The following is a 13,977-nucleotide window of genomic DNA, read 5'->3' as shown; positions in this document are numbered from 1 at the left end:
AGGCCCCAAGATTCACCTCTTGTTTCTTGAGGTGAGGGAGTCCCAAGGAAAACCATCAGATTAATGGTAATCCCATAATTTCATGGATTTCAGTTATGACATATAATATAATCCTTTTTCTATCCCTCTCATATTCATATAAATATAAAAAGACAAAGAGATTCTTTGTCATTCTTTGTCCTTACATTATCTCAAACCATATAGGAACAATAGCGAATAGGTATGAATATAGCAAGAGAGTGGCGAAGAAACAATTAAACAAAACTAGAACTAGCTACTATACCGGTCCATCTTTTGATTTCATTAATTTCATTTTGTTTGATTAACTCGAAGTTCCTTAAATACCTCTGCCTTTTTTGAAATATCATGAACAGTTCCCGTGGGTTGAGCTCCTTTTTCAAGGAAATATAGAATAGCAGGAACATTTAAATAAGTTTGATTCTTTATCGGGTCGTAAAAGCCTACTTTCCGAAGATCTCTTCCCTCTCTTCGGGATCTGACATCAATTGCAATGATTCGATAGGTGGCTCATTGGGATAGATCGATGGGCAATACCCCCCCCCCCTGGAAACGTATAGGAAGTTTTCTCCTCATACGGCTCGAGAAAGAATGATTAAAATTGATGGATATAAATCTATAGCAAACGGATCCTTGAAATCATCAATTAAATTATGATTGAAGTCGTCTTTTTTCCTTCTTCCTTCCTATAAAATAAAAATATCATTCGTCCTCATAACTCAAGTTGGGTAATTCTCAAAGGACTAAAAAAGAAATCCTTAAAAAATCCTTAAATAAATATTTATTGAGCGGTCTATAACCCCTTTTTTGTCTCGTCTGGAATATATTTCCATTTCTTACTTATTATGATCCAATCCACTTGATTGAGACAATCATTGAAAATGGTGTTTTCTTGTTTTGGAATCACTTATCCTTGAATCATTAGGTTTAGACATTACTTCGGTGATCTTTAATCTTCCGGAACGGCAGCAACATACCTTTTGGCTATTTCTTTACGTCGAAGAATCATACGAACGATTCAATTCCATTAATTCCCCTGTGATACACTTCTTTATCATCGAAATAGTCTCACCAATTACAGCAAACTTTTTTTTTATAGAAAAGTCGGTCCAATTTGACCTTTTCTATATCGAAGATATACTTACGAAGTCGTTCCAAATTATTAATTGGCACTAACCCTAGATCCTGCCTCTGATAATCATTTATTCTCGAGCTCCATCATGTACTATTTTATTTACATTACAACCCAACATCGTGGAGTAATGGTGAAACAGAACAAAATATGTCGAGCCAAGAGCATCCTCATTGAAGATGATGGATGTAAAAATCCACAGCCGATCATGTCATTCAAGTCGCACGTTGCCTTCTACCACATCGTTTCAAACGAAGTTTTACCATAACAAAAATTCCTATAATTCGGAATCGGTACGGGATTGATTCAATATGGAATTAAATCATGAATAGTCATTGATTGATCTTTTATTCTATTTTTTAATATTCTCCATGGACGCATATGTATATCTAACAAGTATCCAGTTTGCCCCCTGATTCTAGCGTATGAATCATTTATTTCACCATTTATAAGAAAGACGAATAAACAAGAAGTTAGTTAACAACCTGATCATTTGTGACAATCAGTCATGAGTGAAATGAGCCAATTCTTGCTCGAACGACTAAGCTAAACTAAAGATCTTTAATTGGATTTCCAATACCGGAAAAGAATGAGTTAGTAACTGATTAAGCCATTCCAATGAACCAGAAAGGGCCAAAGTGGTTTGATGGTAAATGATAAATTAACTAATCTCAGACTTCATCGAGTATCAAGGATTCATGAAAAATGGTTTCACATAAAAAAATCTCGTACTTTGCCATCATTGCTATTGGTGGAAAGCAGTTCTTCCGTAAAGACTCAATTTGATCTCTGAATCAATCAGCAAGTCTGTGCAATCACAACGAATAACTGTAATTACGGATATCTCTTAGACGTCAATTTGATCATTTTGATCATCATAATAACATGAAATTTAATTTTGCTTTTCCTTAAATCATCAACTGTCTAAACCAGATCAACTGTCTAAACCAGATAAATGGGACGAGAAACAAAATCTAAAACTAATTTCATTTCTTTGTTCATGAGCATCAAACATAATAAGAAATATAGTAAAAGTCAAAAAATGAATAAAAAAGACACAGTAAAGTAAATAAGATAAAGTGAACGTCCTCGATTCATTCTTGAATCTGATTGAGAATATCAGAATCAAAGCAGCATGATCTTTTGGTATCCATCGGGTTATGTTATATATACAGCTGTTACCGCGGGTAATCGTGGATATTTTAAGGCATCACAGAAATTTCTGACCGAAACCAAAGACTGTTTGTTGTTTGTTCTTACTGAAATAGAACAATAACAATACAAAAGGGTGGCATGCTTCTTTTCGGCATATTCTGCTTTTTTGCTTCCAGAGTCGTTCGATAAAGTCAAGTAAATTAAATCCGCGATTCTGCCTACCAATGGATTTACAATTCCATTATTCATCAGTTCATTAGAACCAGATGCAAATTGGGTACAATACAATGCATCTATTCCTATTGAACTTGATTGTTTGTTGATGAAATCGGGAATAGCCACAGATATTTCAATTGATACCTTCCATTGTTGATCAGCACATCACATATCTAAAAAACATTTCATCTGGATTATATTATGAATCATGCATACCCGGTCAACCAACAAAAGAATCTTCTTTCTTATAAGCTGTGTAAGCTGCGTGCTATACCAGTACCAGACACGTATAAGTGCAAAACAAAAAAGGTCCAGATCCGTTTTTTATTCCCATTTTTTCATTTGAGTCCAGTCTTAGGAACTCGAATCCCGTTGATGGAATTGGTACCACGAACTCGAACCCTCATTAGAATCCAAATAAAATGAATTCTCAATTGGGATAATTATTAAATGAGATACGATTACCATATCTGCTTTACCATTAATTCAAAGTTAGAAGATAGAAGAGGTTTCTTTCACATTTCGACTCAGAATGGATCATGCAGGAATCAGAATTTTCTGGATTCAAGCATAAAGTTTCTTTTGACTAACCAACTCCAATATGAACGGTACGGACATAGACTGAATAATCCAATTTTGAATTAAATCAAAAAAATATCTTTTCAACGGATCTATGTCTATGCTCCCCCACGCCTATACCAAAATCATGGATTTTTCATACGTGTGTCAGTCATTGAAAGTGAATTCCGTGTGTAGGAAACAGAATACAGAATAGAAAGGTAAAGTCTAATTCAGAAAAGAATCATTAACATTAAAAAATCATTAACATTAAAAACCAAACTAGAAAGAAAAAAACTAGAAATAAAGAATAGATTACGATTACATTGTATCCAACATGAACCTCCTAAATAGAAATTTAGATGATTAAAGAGAACAAATAATATTTGTTGAGTTAAGATGGAATTAATCTGGGACGGAAGGATTCGAACCTCCGAGTAACAGGACCAAAACCCGTTGCCTTACCGCTTGGCCACGCCCCATTTATGTTTCTATTCAAACACGAATATACATTAATATTGGTATCGGGTGTTCGTCAATTCCAGCCCAGTATCTATGGAAGAAAGAAGTTGTTGCTGAGATTCGACACGTGTAAATCCGGAATAAAACTAAATTCATTGATCATTACATATAATTAAATTAAGATAATTAAGATATTGTATGAAAGTATGATTCCGTATAATTCAATTTGACAATTGAAGGATCTTTGATTGGGGGAATTCAAAGAAAGAAGGACTTTTTTACCTACCCTCTTTCTTGATTTTTTCCCTTCAAGAAATAACTCAATAAAAATGATATTATTCTAAGAACAAAATATTTGTTATGCCTAATATCTTTAGTTTAATCTGTATCTGTCTTAATTCTGCCCTTCAGCCGAGTGGGTTTTTCTTCGCAAAATTGCCCGAGGCTTATGCTTTTTTGAACCCAATCGTGGATTTTATGCCGGTCATACCTGTGCTCTTTTTTCTCTTAGCCTTTGTGTGGCAAGCTGCTGTAAGTTTTCGATGAGATCCTTGATACTGTTCTAGAAAGATTCATGACTTATTCAAAAAAAAAAAAAAATATTTTACCAATTTTACCAAGAAAGATGAGATAAGTAGTGCATTAAGACAAGAACCCTCGATTCAAACATTGAACATTCTTCAATAGACTCCGTGAATCCGGATCACCTCATTTCCTCATTCTGACCCTCCATCCATGGAGCGCATACGGTATTCTGAGCCCCCGCAATGCAATATCAACAAATCGCATTGTAGGTATGACGAGATTCTTTTTTTTGGTAACGAAGGAATCAGAACCTTATTTTATTACAATACAAATGAATTGAATTCCTGTTAATTCCTTTCTTTTCTAAAAACCACTTCGTTTCTTGGTATCAAAAATGAGATGGTACAAAGGTTGAGAATCTATTCCCTTTTTCTCCCCCAACAGGTCTTGGAGATTTGTAATGCTTACTCTCAAACTGTTCGTTTATACGGTGGTGATATTCTTTGTTTCGCTCTTCATCTTCGGATTCCTGTCTAATGACCCAGGACGTAATCCTGGACGCGAAGAATAAAGAATAATAGATTTTTTCTTTCCTTTTTTGGTTTGGTTTCTAAATCCATCTTCTTAACTTAAAATTTTATCTATTCCATACATTTCATTTATTTAAATGAAATCATCAATCCAACCAAACCAAAGGGACTCGGGGTTTATAGAATGAGAAAGATAAATATCAAGTGAGCGTAGGAAACGGAGAGAGAGGGATTCGAACCCTCGGTACGAATAGCTCGTACAACAGATTAGCAATCTGCCGCTTTAGTCCACTCAGCCATCTCTCCAAATTGAAAAAAAAAAAAATGAATAATTCATATGTGACACGACGTGTGAAGTAAAGATTCATATTTCTTTTTCTTTATTCTAGAGATATATATGAATTTTATAAGAAATCCTATTTATACAACCATTCAAAACAGGTATCTCTAAAGGAAAAAAGGAAAAAAAGATCCCTCTTTGATTTTATTTCGTTCGAAAGGTTATTCTTTGTTCTCCCGGCCTGGCTAGGCACTGGCCAGGCCATTCCCCCCTTTTCAACCTAACCTAAAATGAGAAATTGGAAAACTCAATATGTTATTGAGTTGAAGCAGCAACAAGAGCTATTTCGATTTCTATGATATGAAGGAAATTTATTATATTGTTATTTCCTTATTTTTCCTTTGATTCATCGTTGCTTTTTTTATTGGAATGGGAAAAGCGTATGTATGTTCCCTCAAGTACTCAAGAGACAAGCTTTGTTTTGTTTAAATAAACTTGAGCAAAAAAAAAAATGGAACTATAAACTATAACTTAACTATATATATTATTGCACAAAACTTATTTTTCTGTTCCAACCTCGCCGATTCTATCGGACCTCTGAGTAACGACTTCTACAGCAAAACAAAAAGGTTTTTTATTTATCCTCTTGCCCTATTTCATCAAGTATCCCCGGAGACAGGGCATGTCAGCACTCTAATATTCACAATATCTTGATCGCGCCTCATCTCCTTGTTCGACAAATGGGCCATTCCTATACAATAATCACAATGTAGCGGGTATAGTTTAGTGGTAAAAGTGTGATTCGTTCTATTACCAACTGAAATAGTTAAGGGTTCTTTCGGTTTGATACATTCATATTCCGATCAAAAACTTTATTTCTTATAAGGGTTTAACCCTTTCCTATCAATGCCACAATTGGGGAAGAATATAATTTTCGCGATTTGCATCCAAAAACTGGGATTATGGAATTGCGAAGCATAATTTTTTGAGTTTTCCAATTAGAATTAGATAAGTATGAGTAAAAGATCCATGGATGAAGATACAAAAGTGTATTTCTAATCGTAACTAGATCTTCGATTTTTGTAAAGGGGAGATTGAAGCCAAATAGCTATTAAACGGTGACTTCGGTTTACCGGGGCCATCGGCATATATTGTTTCAGCTCGGTAGAAATAAGATTCTTTTCCTAAGGATTCATGTCAGTAGAAATAGGGAACGAAGTAACTAGAAGGGTTTTTATAATACCCCTCCTCTAGAGGGATCATCTAGAAAGCGAATAGCTTTGGATACATTCAGACAGAAAAGCTGACATAGGTGTTATGGATCGAATTTTTCTTATTCCGATTTGCTATGACTTCCTTCTTTGATTTCCATACCTTTCCATTTCCATACTAATATCATACATCGTCAATTTTTTCGTTTAGGTTACTTTACGCCCTAAATCGGGAATCTATCCTTTATTCCATAAAGGAGCCGAATGAAACCAAAGTTTCATGTTCGGTTTTGAATTAGAGACGTTAATAGTGATGAATCGACGTCGACTATAACCCCTAGCCTTCCAAGCTAACGATGCGGGTTCGATTCCCGCTACCCGCTCGATATGAATCATAATACATCCATCATTGATTTTAATATGCGTCTTTATTCCCTAAGACGCATACAATCTGATTGTTTCTGTTTTTATCCAAACAGGGAATGGAAAGGAGGAATCAGAAAGAAGAGAATCGGGACGAGAAGCGTCCATTGTCTAATGGATAGGACAGAGGTCTTCTAAACCTTTGGTATAGGTTCAAATCCTATTGGACGCAATTTATTTACATCTATTTTGTTTGGATTGCTATTCCAAGAAACATATTTGGAATGATTCGAATCAGAGCCATTTCTTTTCTCAACAATTTATGTCGTACTAAGAGACTCTACCAAATGAAATAACCAATTTCTTTATGTTTGTTCCTGAAGTAGAAATAGTTCCATCTGCTCCTGAATAGCCTCTTTCAAAAGGGCTTCCGCTTGCTCGGTGAATACCTTGGTAGAAGATATGATTTCTTGTAACTGAGGCTTATTTGTTCTTAAATGGGTACGTAACTGAACAATAAATTTCTTTACCTGTCCAATTTCTAATTGATCAAGATATCCATTCGTTCCGGTATAAATAGTAACTATCTGTTCATCCACCGCGAGAGGGATGATTGGGATTGTTTGAGCAACTCCCGTAATCGTTGACCTCTTGCCAATTGATTCTGAGTAGCTTTATCTAGATCGGAAGCGAATTGCGCAAAGGCTTCTAACTCTGCAAATTGAGCCAATTCTAATTTTAATTTGCCGGCTACTTGTTTCATGGCTTTAATTTGAGCTGCGGATCCTACTCTGGAGACGGAAATACCCACATTAATAGCTGGACGGATTCCAGCATTGAATAAATCCGCGGATAAGAAGATTTGCCCATCTGTAATGGAAATGACATTAGTGGGAATATAAGCCGAAACGTCCCCAGATTGAGTCTCAACTATTGGTAAAGCAGTCATACTTCCTTCGCCTAAACGAGAACTTAGTTTAGCGGCTCTTTCCAAAAGGCGGGAATGCAAATAAAAAACGTCTCCTGGATAAGCTTCGCGACCAGGTGGTCTTCTTAATAGAAGGGACATTTGGCGATAAGATTGTGCTTGTTTGGAGAGATCATCATAAATTATTAAGGTATGTCGTTGACGGTACATAAAATATTCAGCCAGAGCGGCTCCTGTATAAGGAGCGAGGTATTGTAATGTAGCAGGCGAATCCGCTGTTTCCGCTACCACAATGGTGTATTCCATTGCTCCCCGTTCCTGGAAAGTAGTCACTACCTGAGCCACGGAAGATGCTTTTTGACCAATAGCTACATAAACGCATATTACATTTTGACCTTTTGATTGAGAATAGTATCTGTAGCTACTGCTGTTTTACCGGTCTGTCTGTCCCCAATAATTAATTCTCGCTGACCGCGTCCTATAGGGATCATCGAATCAATAGCAATAAGCCCCGTTTGAAGAGGCTCATATACGGAACGTCTCGAAATAATACCTGGAGCGGGAGACTCAATTAACCGATATTCAGAAGCTAAAATTTCACCCCTCCCATCAATAGGTTTAGCTAGGGCATTTATAACACGACCCAAATAAGCCTCACTCACCGGTATCTGAGCAATTCGTCCTGTTGCTTTCACGGAACTACCCTCTTGTATCATCAAACCGTCACCCATTAATACAACGCCAACATTATTGGATTCCAAATTCAGAGCAATACCTATCGTACCCTCTTCAAACTCTACTAATTCACCTGCCATTACTTCATCAAGACCATGAATACGAGCAATGCCGTCGCCCACTTGAAGTACGGTACCAGTGTTCACAATCTTTACTTCTCTATTATATTGCTCAATCCGTTCGCGGATAATATTACTAATTTCTTCGGCTCGAATGGTTACCATTAGTATCTCTTAATTCTTTCTAGGAAGCAAAAAAGGAGAAAAATAATACCTATCCTATAGTAGAAGGACTAATCGGTTATTTCTTTCATGGCCCCAAGTATGCCAATATTAGCACCGATGGTGCGTAAATGTAACTCGCCGTTCAAACAATTATTCAGAGTTCCTAGAGCCCCTTGTAAGGCTTGTTGGAAAACTCGTTGTTGGACCTGATTAATCGCTCTTTGTTGTTCGAAATGAATGCTTTCGTTTTTGTAATTTTCTAATTGTTCCAAATTCTGATAAGCGGCATTAATCAAATTTATCTTTTCTTGTTCTATCTCAGAGTATCCATTCACTCGAAACTCTTCCGCTTCCCTTTCCACTTTCTGTAAGCGAGCCCGTGCTTTTTCAAGCTGCTCAACGGCTCCTCCGCATAGTTCTTCTGAATTGCGAATAGTACTCAAAATCCTCTGCTTTCGATTATCTAATAAATCACTTAATGAAAGTAGATTATCTCCCCATCAATTCCACAACTTCCACGATCTCTTCCCGAACCGAACATGAATCTTTCGATTCATTTGGCTCTCACGCTCAATTAAATTACTTATACTTATGGGGCATTCCCATATCTCTTTCTTAATGAGCCTACCCTCTCTTCTCTGTTCGTATTCCAGGATATAAAAACTGATACAAGAAACCCAGGATCTCTGGAGGGCTCTTCTGACCAGACCAAAAAACTTGTAATTGTCAGCAAAGTCGTTTCTTTTATTTCTTCACATCCAAAAGAATTCTTTCTCATTTTATACACATAGGTCGTCGATTCAGCATTAGATAAAAAGGAAGGGGCGAGGTACCCGTTTTTCCAGTCAATGGTTCAAATCATTTTATTGATATGAGTGTTCTATATCAAATAAATTCCCAACAAAATGATTTATGCATTTGAAACCATCTTATCTTGTACTAACGCAGTGGTAGAAAGAGTACCGTGTTGTGCTTAGACTTCAAACAGTTCAGCTTTAACCATGTTAACTAAATGGTCTCACATTATTGGTTAATAGAGAATCCAATTTACCAACGAGTCACGAAATGCTATGGTTCTTACATAGGACTTATTGATTTATTCAGAAGTAATTCGTTGAGATCGTGCACCTTTCTCTATTATTAGATTACAATAGCAAAATATAAAGTGCAGCTGGTTGGTTCCAGCCTATTCTTGAAATACACAACTCGCACACACTCCCTTTCCAAAAAAGATCAATACACCAAGCACTACACTTAGATTTATTAGATTTGTTGCTAAAATATCGGTATTAAACCCGAAACTCCCGGCGGATGGCCAGTGACCCAAAAAAACGAAAGAATCGGTTAGATTTTTCATATGCTCTCCTCTTATCTTATGGATAGGAATAGGACTAACAAAATAAAAAAGATTTCCTTTTTGTATCACTTCACTCCTTATTTAGATCCCCGATAAGACACTTATGAAGTCCCAAGTCTCGTGTCAATTGCGACATACCCTCCTAAAATAAATAAAAAAGGGAAAATGCTCATTCATTGGACTAAGGGCGGGAAAGAAGAAAGCGAGCGGAAGCGGATCCACTAATTCCTCAAATCAGTACTTCCCCGGAGTATTGGATCAAGGAAGAAGTGATTGTAGGAGTGAAGTGTTGAGTTGATATAATTTGAAGAAGCGAAGTGGCAGGGCCAAAGCAAGAAAAGAAGTACGTATTTTTCACATTTTCACGTTTCTAGGATTACACAAAGGGATTAGCAAATAAAAGTGCTAATGCCACGACCAGCCCGTAAATTGTTAAAGCTTCCATAAAAGCCAGACTAAGCAATAAAGTACCTCGTATTTTACCCTCTGCTTCTGGTTGTCTAGCAATACCTTCTACGGCTTGGCCCGCAGCAGTACCTTGACCGACTCCGGGTCCAATAGAAGCAAGTCCTACGGCCAATCCAGCAGCAATAACGGAAGCAGCAGAAATTAGGGATTCATGGTAAGCTCCTCACAACAAAAATGAAGAAATGGTTAATGAATAATCAATAAACCAATGAATTCTTATATATAATTAATGTTATTATTAATGTTATATATTTATATTATATATTAATTAGTTACATTACTTATTATTTCATATTCCATCACTAAGATCCATACAACTAAACTAAGAACTCCGAACCCAATTTGAGTTAAGAAGTGATGTGATGATATTTGATATTACTGAATCATCAGAACTACTTCAATATCTCGTTTTTATTCACTATCCAAGTCTTTGAAATCCATATTAGTTCTTCTATTTCTTTGTTCCGAACCCACTCTTTCAATTCCTCCCTCCTTCATCTTCTCTATATGCATTCATAGGCTTAACTTCATATTCAATCCACATATACAATAAAGTCACAGACGAAAAAGGGAAGAGCTTATATATCGTAATCCATATAAATAAAGTGGAATCTATATCTATTAAAGTGGAATCTATATCTATATAATAGAAAGTTGATGGGGAATGAAATAATATAGATGGGTAGTCCATATATATGAATATCTACTATCACATATACATGTTTTCTTCCATAATGTAAACCATCGCCATCTTATTTCTATTGAATCGGATCGGACCCTGGAATCATCCTTCTAAGCATACACCGGAGTTCACATATAATATGTAATGTAGCTCGGCCCACCTAACCTACTGAATTTTCATCTGATTCGTGAACTCTTTCTTGTCTTTGTCATTATCTCACATGGATACAAACGAAGAGATTCATCAAAGCGAATCATCCCATATCAAGATTTGATTGATTGATCCAACTCCTCTTAATTCCAATTTTGGTCAATTGTTGAATAGAATGGAATGAAATAGCAACGGTTCCGCAGAACATAGTTCTTGTTGTTTCGTCGCGCGTCCCAAACGGATAACAATTATTTATTATCCAAATTATGAATCTTCGTAATTGACTGGGCAATAAAGGCGATGTATGACATGAATAGGAAAAAGGGGGATCTTAGGAAAAATTGGGAATCTCCCCTTTTTTTTACAATTCCGTAGTGTAATACGTAATATAATAATATTAATATCGTACATATATATCTGTTCCTACTCTATATCATACATATCATAAATATAGATTGATATATCAATCATTTCCTCAAGCGGGTATCTTGAGCTACCCATGAATTATTTATTGGAATAAGATTCATGGGCTTAATTTTGAATTGATTGAAATGAAAAAAGAAAAAGCGACTGTTTGAACTTTGAAATTCAAACAAAGCATTATTTTCTTATTTCTTATTTGTACTCAATGATGACCTTCCATGGATTCACCTATATAAGCCGCGGCTAAGGTTGCAAAAATGAGAGCTTGAATACCGCTTGTGAATAATCCGAGGAACATCACAGGTATAGGAATCACTAAAGGTACTAAAGAAACAAGAACAACAACTACTAATTCATCGGCCAATATATTCCCGAAAGTCGAAACTAAGTGATAAAGGTTTTGTGAAATCTTCTAAGACATTAATTGGTAAAAGTATTGGAGTTGGTTGAATATATTTACCGAAATAACCCAATCCCTTTTTAGTAAGGCCTGCATAGAATATGCCACTGACGTGGGTAAAGCTAAAGCAACAGTAGTATTTATATCATTCGTGGGTGCAGCTAACTCCCCATGAGGTAACTGTATGATTCTCCAAGGTAAAGAGCACCTGACCAGTTAGAAACAAAAATAAATAGGAACAGAGTTCCAATAAAAGGAACCCAAGGACCATATTCTTCTTCTCCAATTTGAGTTTTGCTCACGTCTCGAATGAATTCAAGAACATATTCGAAAAAATTCTGACCGTCGGTCGGGATAGTTTGTGGATTCCGAACGGCTATAGCGGCTGAACCTAATAAGATAGCAATTACGACCCAGGAGTTATAAGTACTTGGCATGCACTTGGAAACCCCTATTTGCCAATAGAAATGTTGGCCTACTTCCACGCCGGATATCTCGTATAACCCTTTAGTGCGTTGATGGAACATGGTAGAACATTCATATTACCCTCTGACAGAAATGGAACTTAAGAAGGAATTATTTTGATTCAACCATTTATACTAATTTAACTTAACCATATATTTCAGATATTAATTAATGAATTAATCACGTAATATATCCCCGGCAATGAAATCTCCTTTTTCACATTCAGGAATAGTAAGAATAACCGATTCAATGAATCTCTGGGTTTCCCGAAGCGAAGTAATTGACTTATCTTATTATTAATCACGACTTCTTATATAGCTAGAACGTCCCTGACAAATTGCGGATACTAATTTGTTAAGATCAATCGGATGGAAGCTATAGCGTCATCGTTGGCTGGAATCGGAATATCTGCGAGATCTGGATCACAATTTGTATCGATTAAACAAATAGTTGGAATACCCAAAGTGACGCATTCTCGAAGGGCCGTATATTCTTCTTGCTGATCAATGATGATTACAATATCGGGTACCCGTCATATATTGATACCGCCCAGATATGTTTGAAAGTGAGATAATTGTCTCTTCAATATTGCTGCATCCCGTTTCGGGAGACGACTGAGTTGCCCATCTCGGCTCTCACTCTCAAGTCCCTGAACTTCTGAAGCCTCGTTTCCGTAGTGGACCCAATTCGTTGAACATACCACCGAGCATTTTTTATTGACATAATGACACCGAGCCTTATTGCAGCTGATGCTACCGAATCAGCTGCCTTATCTTTCGTACCAACTATTAGGAAGTGTTTTCCTCTACTTGCCTGCGTCAAAAACTAAATCACAGGCTTCTGATAAAAACGAGCAGTTCTGTAAGATTTTATATGAATACCTTTACGCTTTGCGAGATGTAAGGTGCCATTCTAGGATTCCATTTCCTAGTACCATGACCAAAATGAACCCCCGCTTCCATCATCTCTTCCAAATGGATGTTCCAATATCTTCTTGTCATTTATCCCCACACTTCCTCTAAAAAAAAGAGACGAGGTACCCTGAAATAAATAATTGTTCCAATGGAACCTTCTACCGCGGGTTAACCGTTGATACACGGTCCAAGCTTCATTATGAATTCCTTTACCCTTGGTTTCGATATTCTCTTTATTAACAAATGACCATTATATTAGCTTAGCTAATAATGAATCCGCTCTTATGAACGATTGGATTAGATCCCATAGCATAGAATGGTTGTTCTGATGTATTATGGAAACTCTTTGGCTTTGGGATGCAAGAACAAAATAATTCTCTGTGGTGGAACAGAATATCTCTCATTTCCCCCCGAAAAAATTCTTCTTTTGTATTTCCAAAGGAATGTTGTTGTATTCCCTTGAACGGTGAACGAATCGTTTGAATCCGGTACCAACGGGTATCATCCCCCCAGAACAACATTCTCTTTCAGACCTTTCAACCAATCAATACGACCCCGGAGAGCGGCTTTTGCTAAAACTCGAGCGGTTTCCTGAAAACTAGCTTCTGATATGAAACTTTGAGTATTCAGAGATGCTCTCGTTATTCCCAATAAGACGGCTCGGTAACAAATAGCCTCTTCCAAAGCACGACCTGCTCGTTCTGCTCGCAACAATCCGATTAGTTCCCCGGGTGAAAAAACATTAGACATTCCATCTTCTGAAACCAACACTTTTGATGTT

At 36.5% G+C, this 13,977-nt stretch overlaps 2 non-coding genes and 3 pseudogenes across 2 annotated transcripts; 1 reads left to right on the top strand and 4 right to left on the bottom strand.

Annotated features, from left to right (window-relative positions):
* Positions 1 to 4,814: 4,814 nt before the first annotated feature.
* On the bottom strand, positions 4,815 to 4,902 carry TRNAS-GCU (transfer RNA serine (anticodon GCU)). Its single transcript has one exon. It is a non-coding gene; the product is annotated as a tRNA-Ser (tRNA).
* Positions 4,903 to 6,324: 1,422 nt separating this feature from the next.
* Positions 6,325 to 9,024, bottom strand: LOC126409686 (ATP synthase subunit alpha, chloroplastic-like; annotated as a pseudogene).
* On the top strand, positions 6,611 to 6,682 carry TRNAR-UCU (transfer RNA arginine (anticodon UCU)). The gene has a single exon. It is a non-coding gene; the product is annotated as a tRNA-Arg (tRNA).
* Positions 9,025 to 11,404: 2,380 nt separating the features above from the next.
* Positions 11,405 to 12,474, bottom strand: LOC126409685 (ATP synthase subunit a, chloroplastic-like; annotated as a pseudogene).
* A 104-nt stretch (positions 12,475 to 12,578) lies between these two features.
* LOC126409687 (30S ribosomal protein S2, chloroplastic-like) lies at positions 12,579 to 13,971 on the bottom strand (annotated as a pseudogene).
* Between the last annotated feature and the right edge of the window lie 6 nt (positions 13,972 to 13,977).

This window comes from Nymphaea colorata, unplaced genomic scaffold (assembly GCF_008831285.2).
Source record: "Nymphaea colorata isolate Beijing-Zhang1983 unplaced genomic scaffold, ASM883128v2 scaffold0745, whole genome shotgun sequence".
NCBI lineage: Eukaryota > Viridiplantae > Streptophyta > Magnoliopsida > Nymphaeales > Nymphaeaceae > Nymphaea > Nymphaea colorata.
This window is presented reverse-complemented; position numbering and strand designations above follow the sequence as displayed.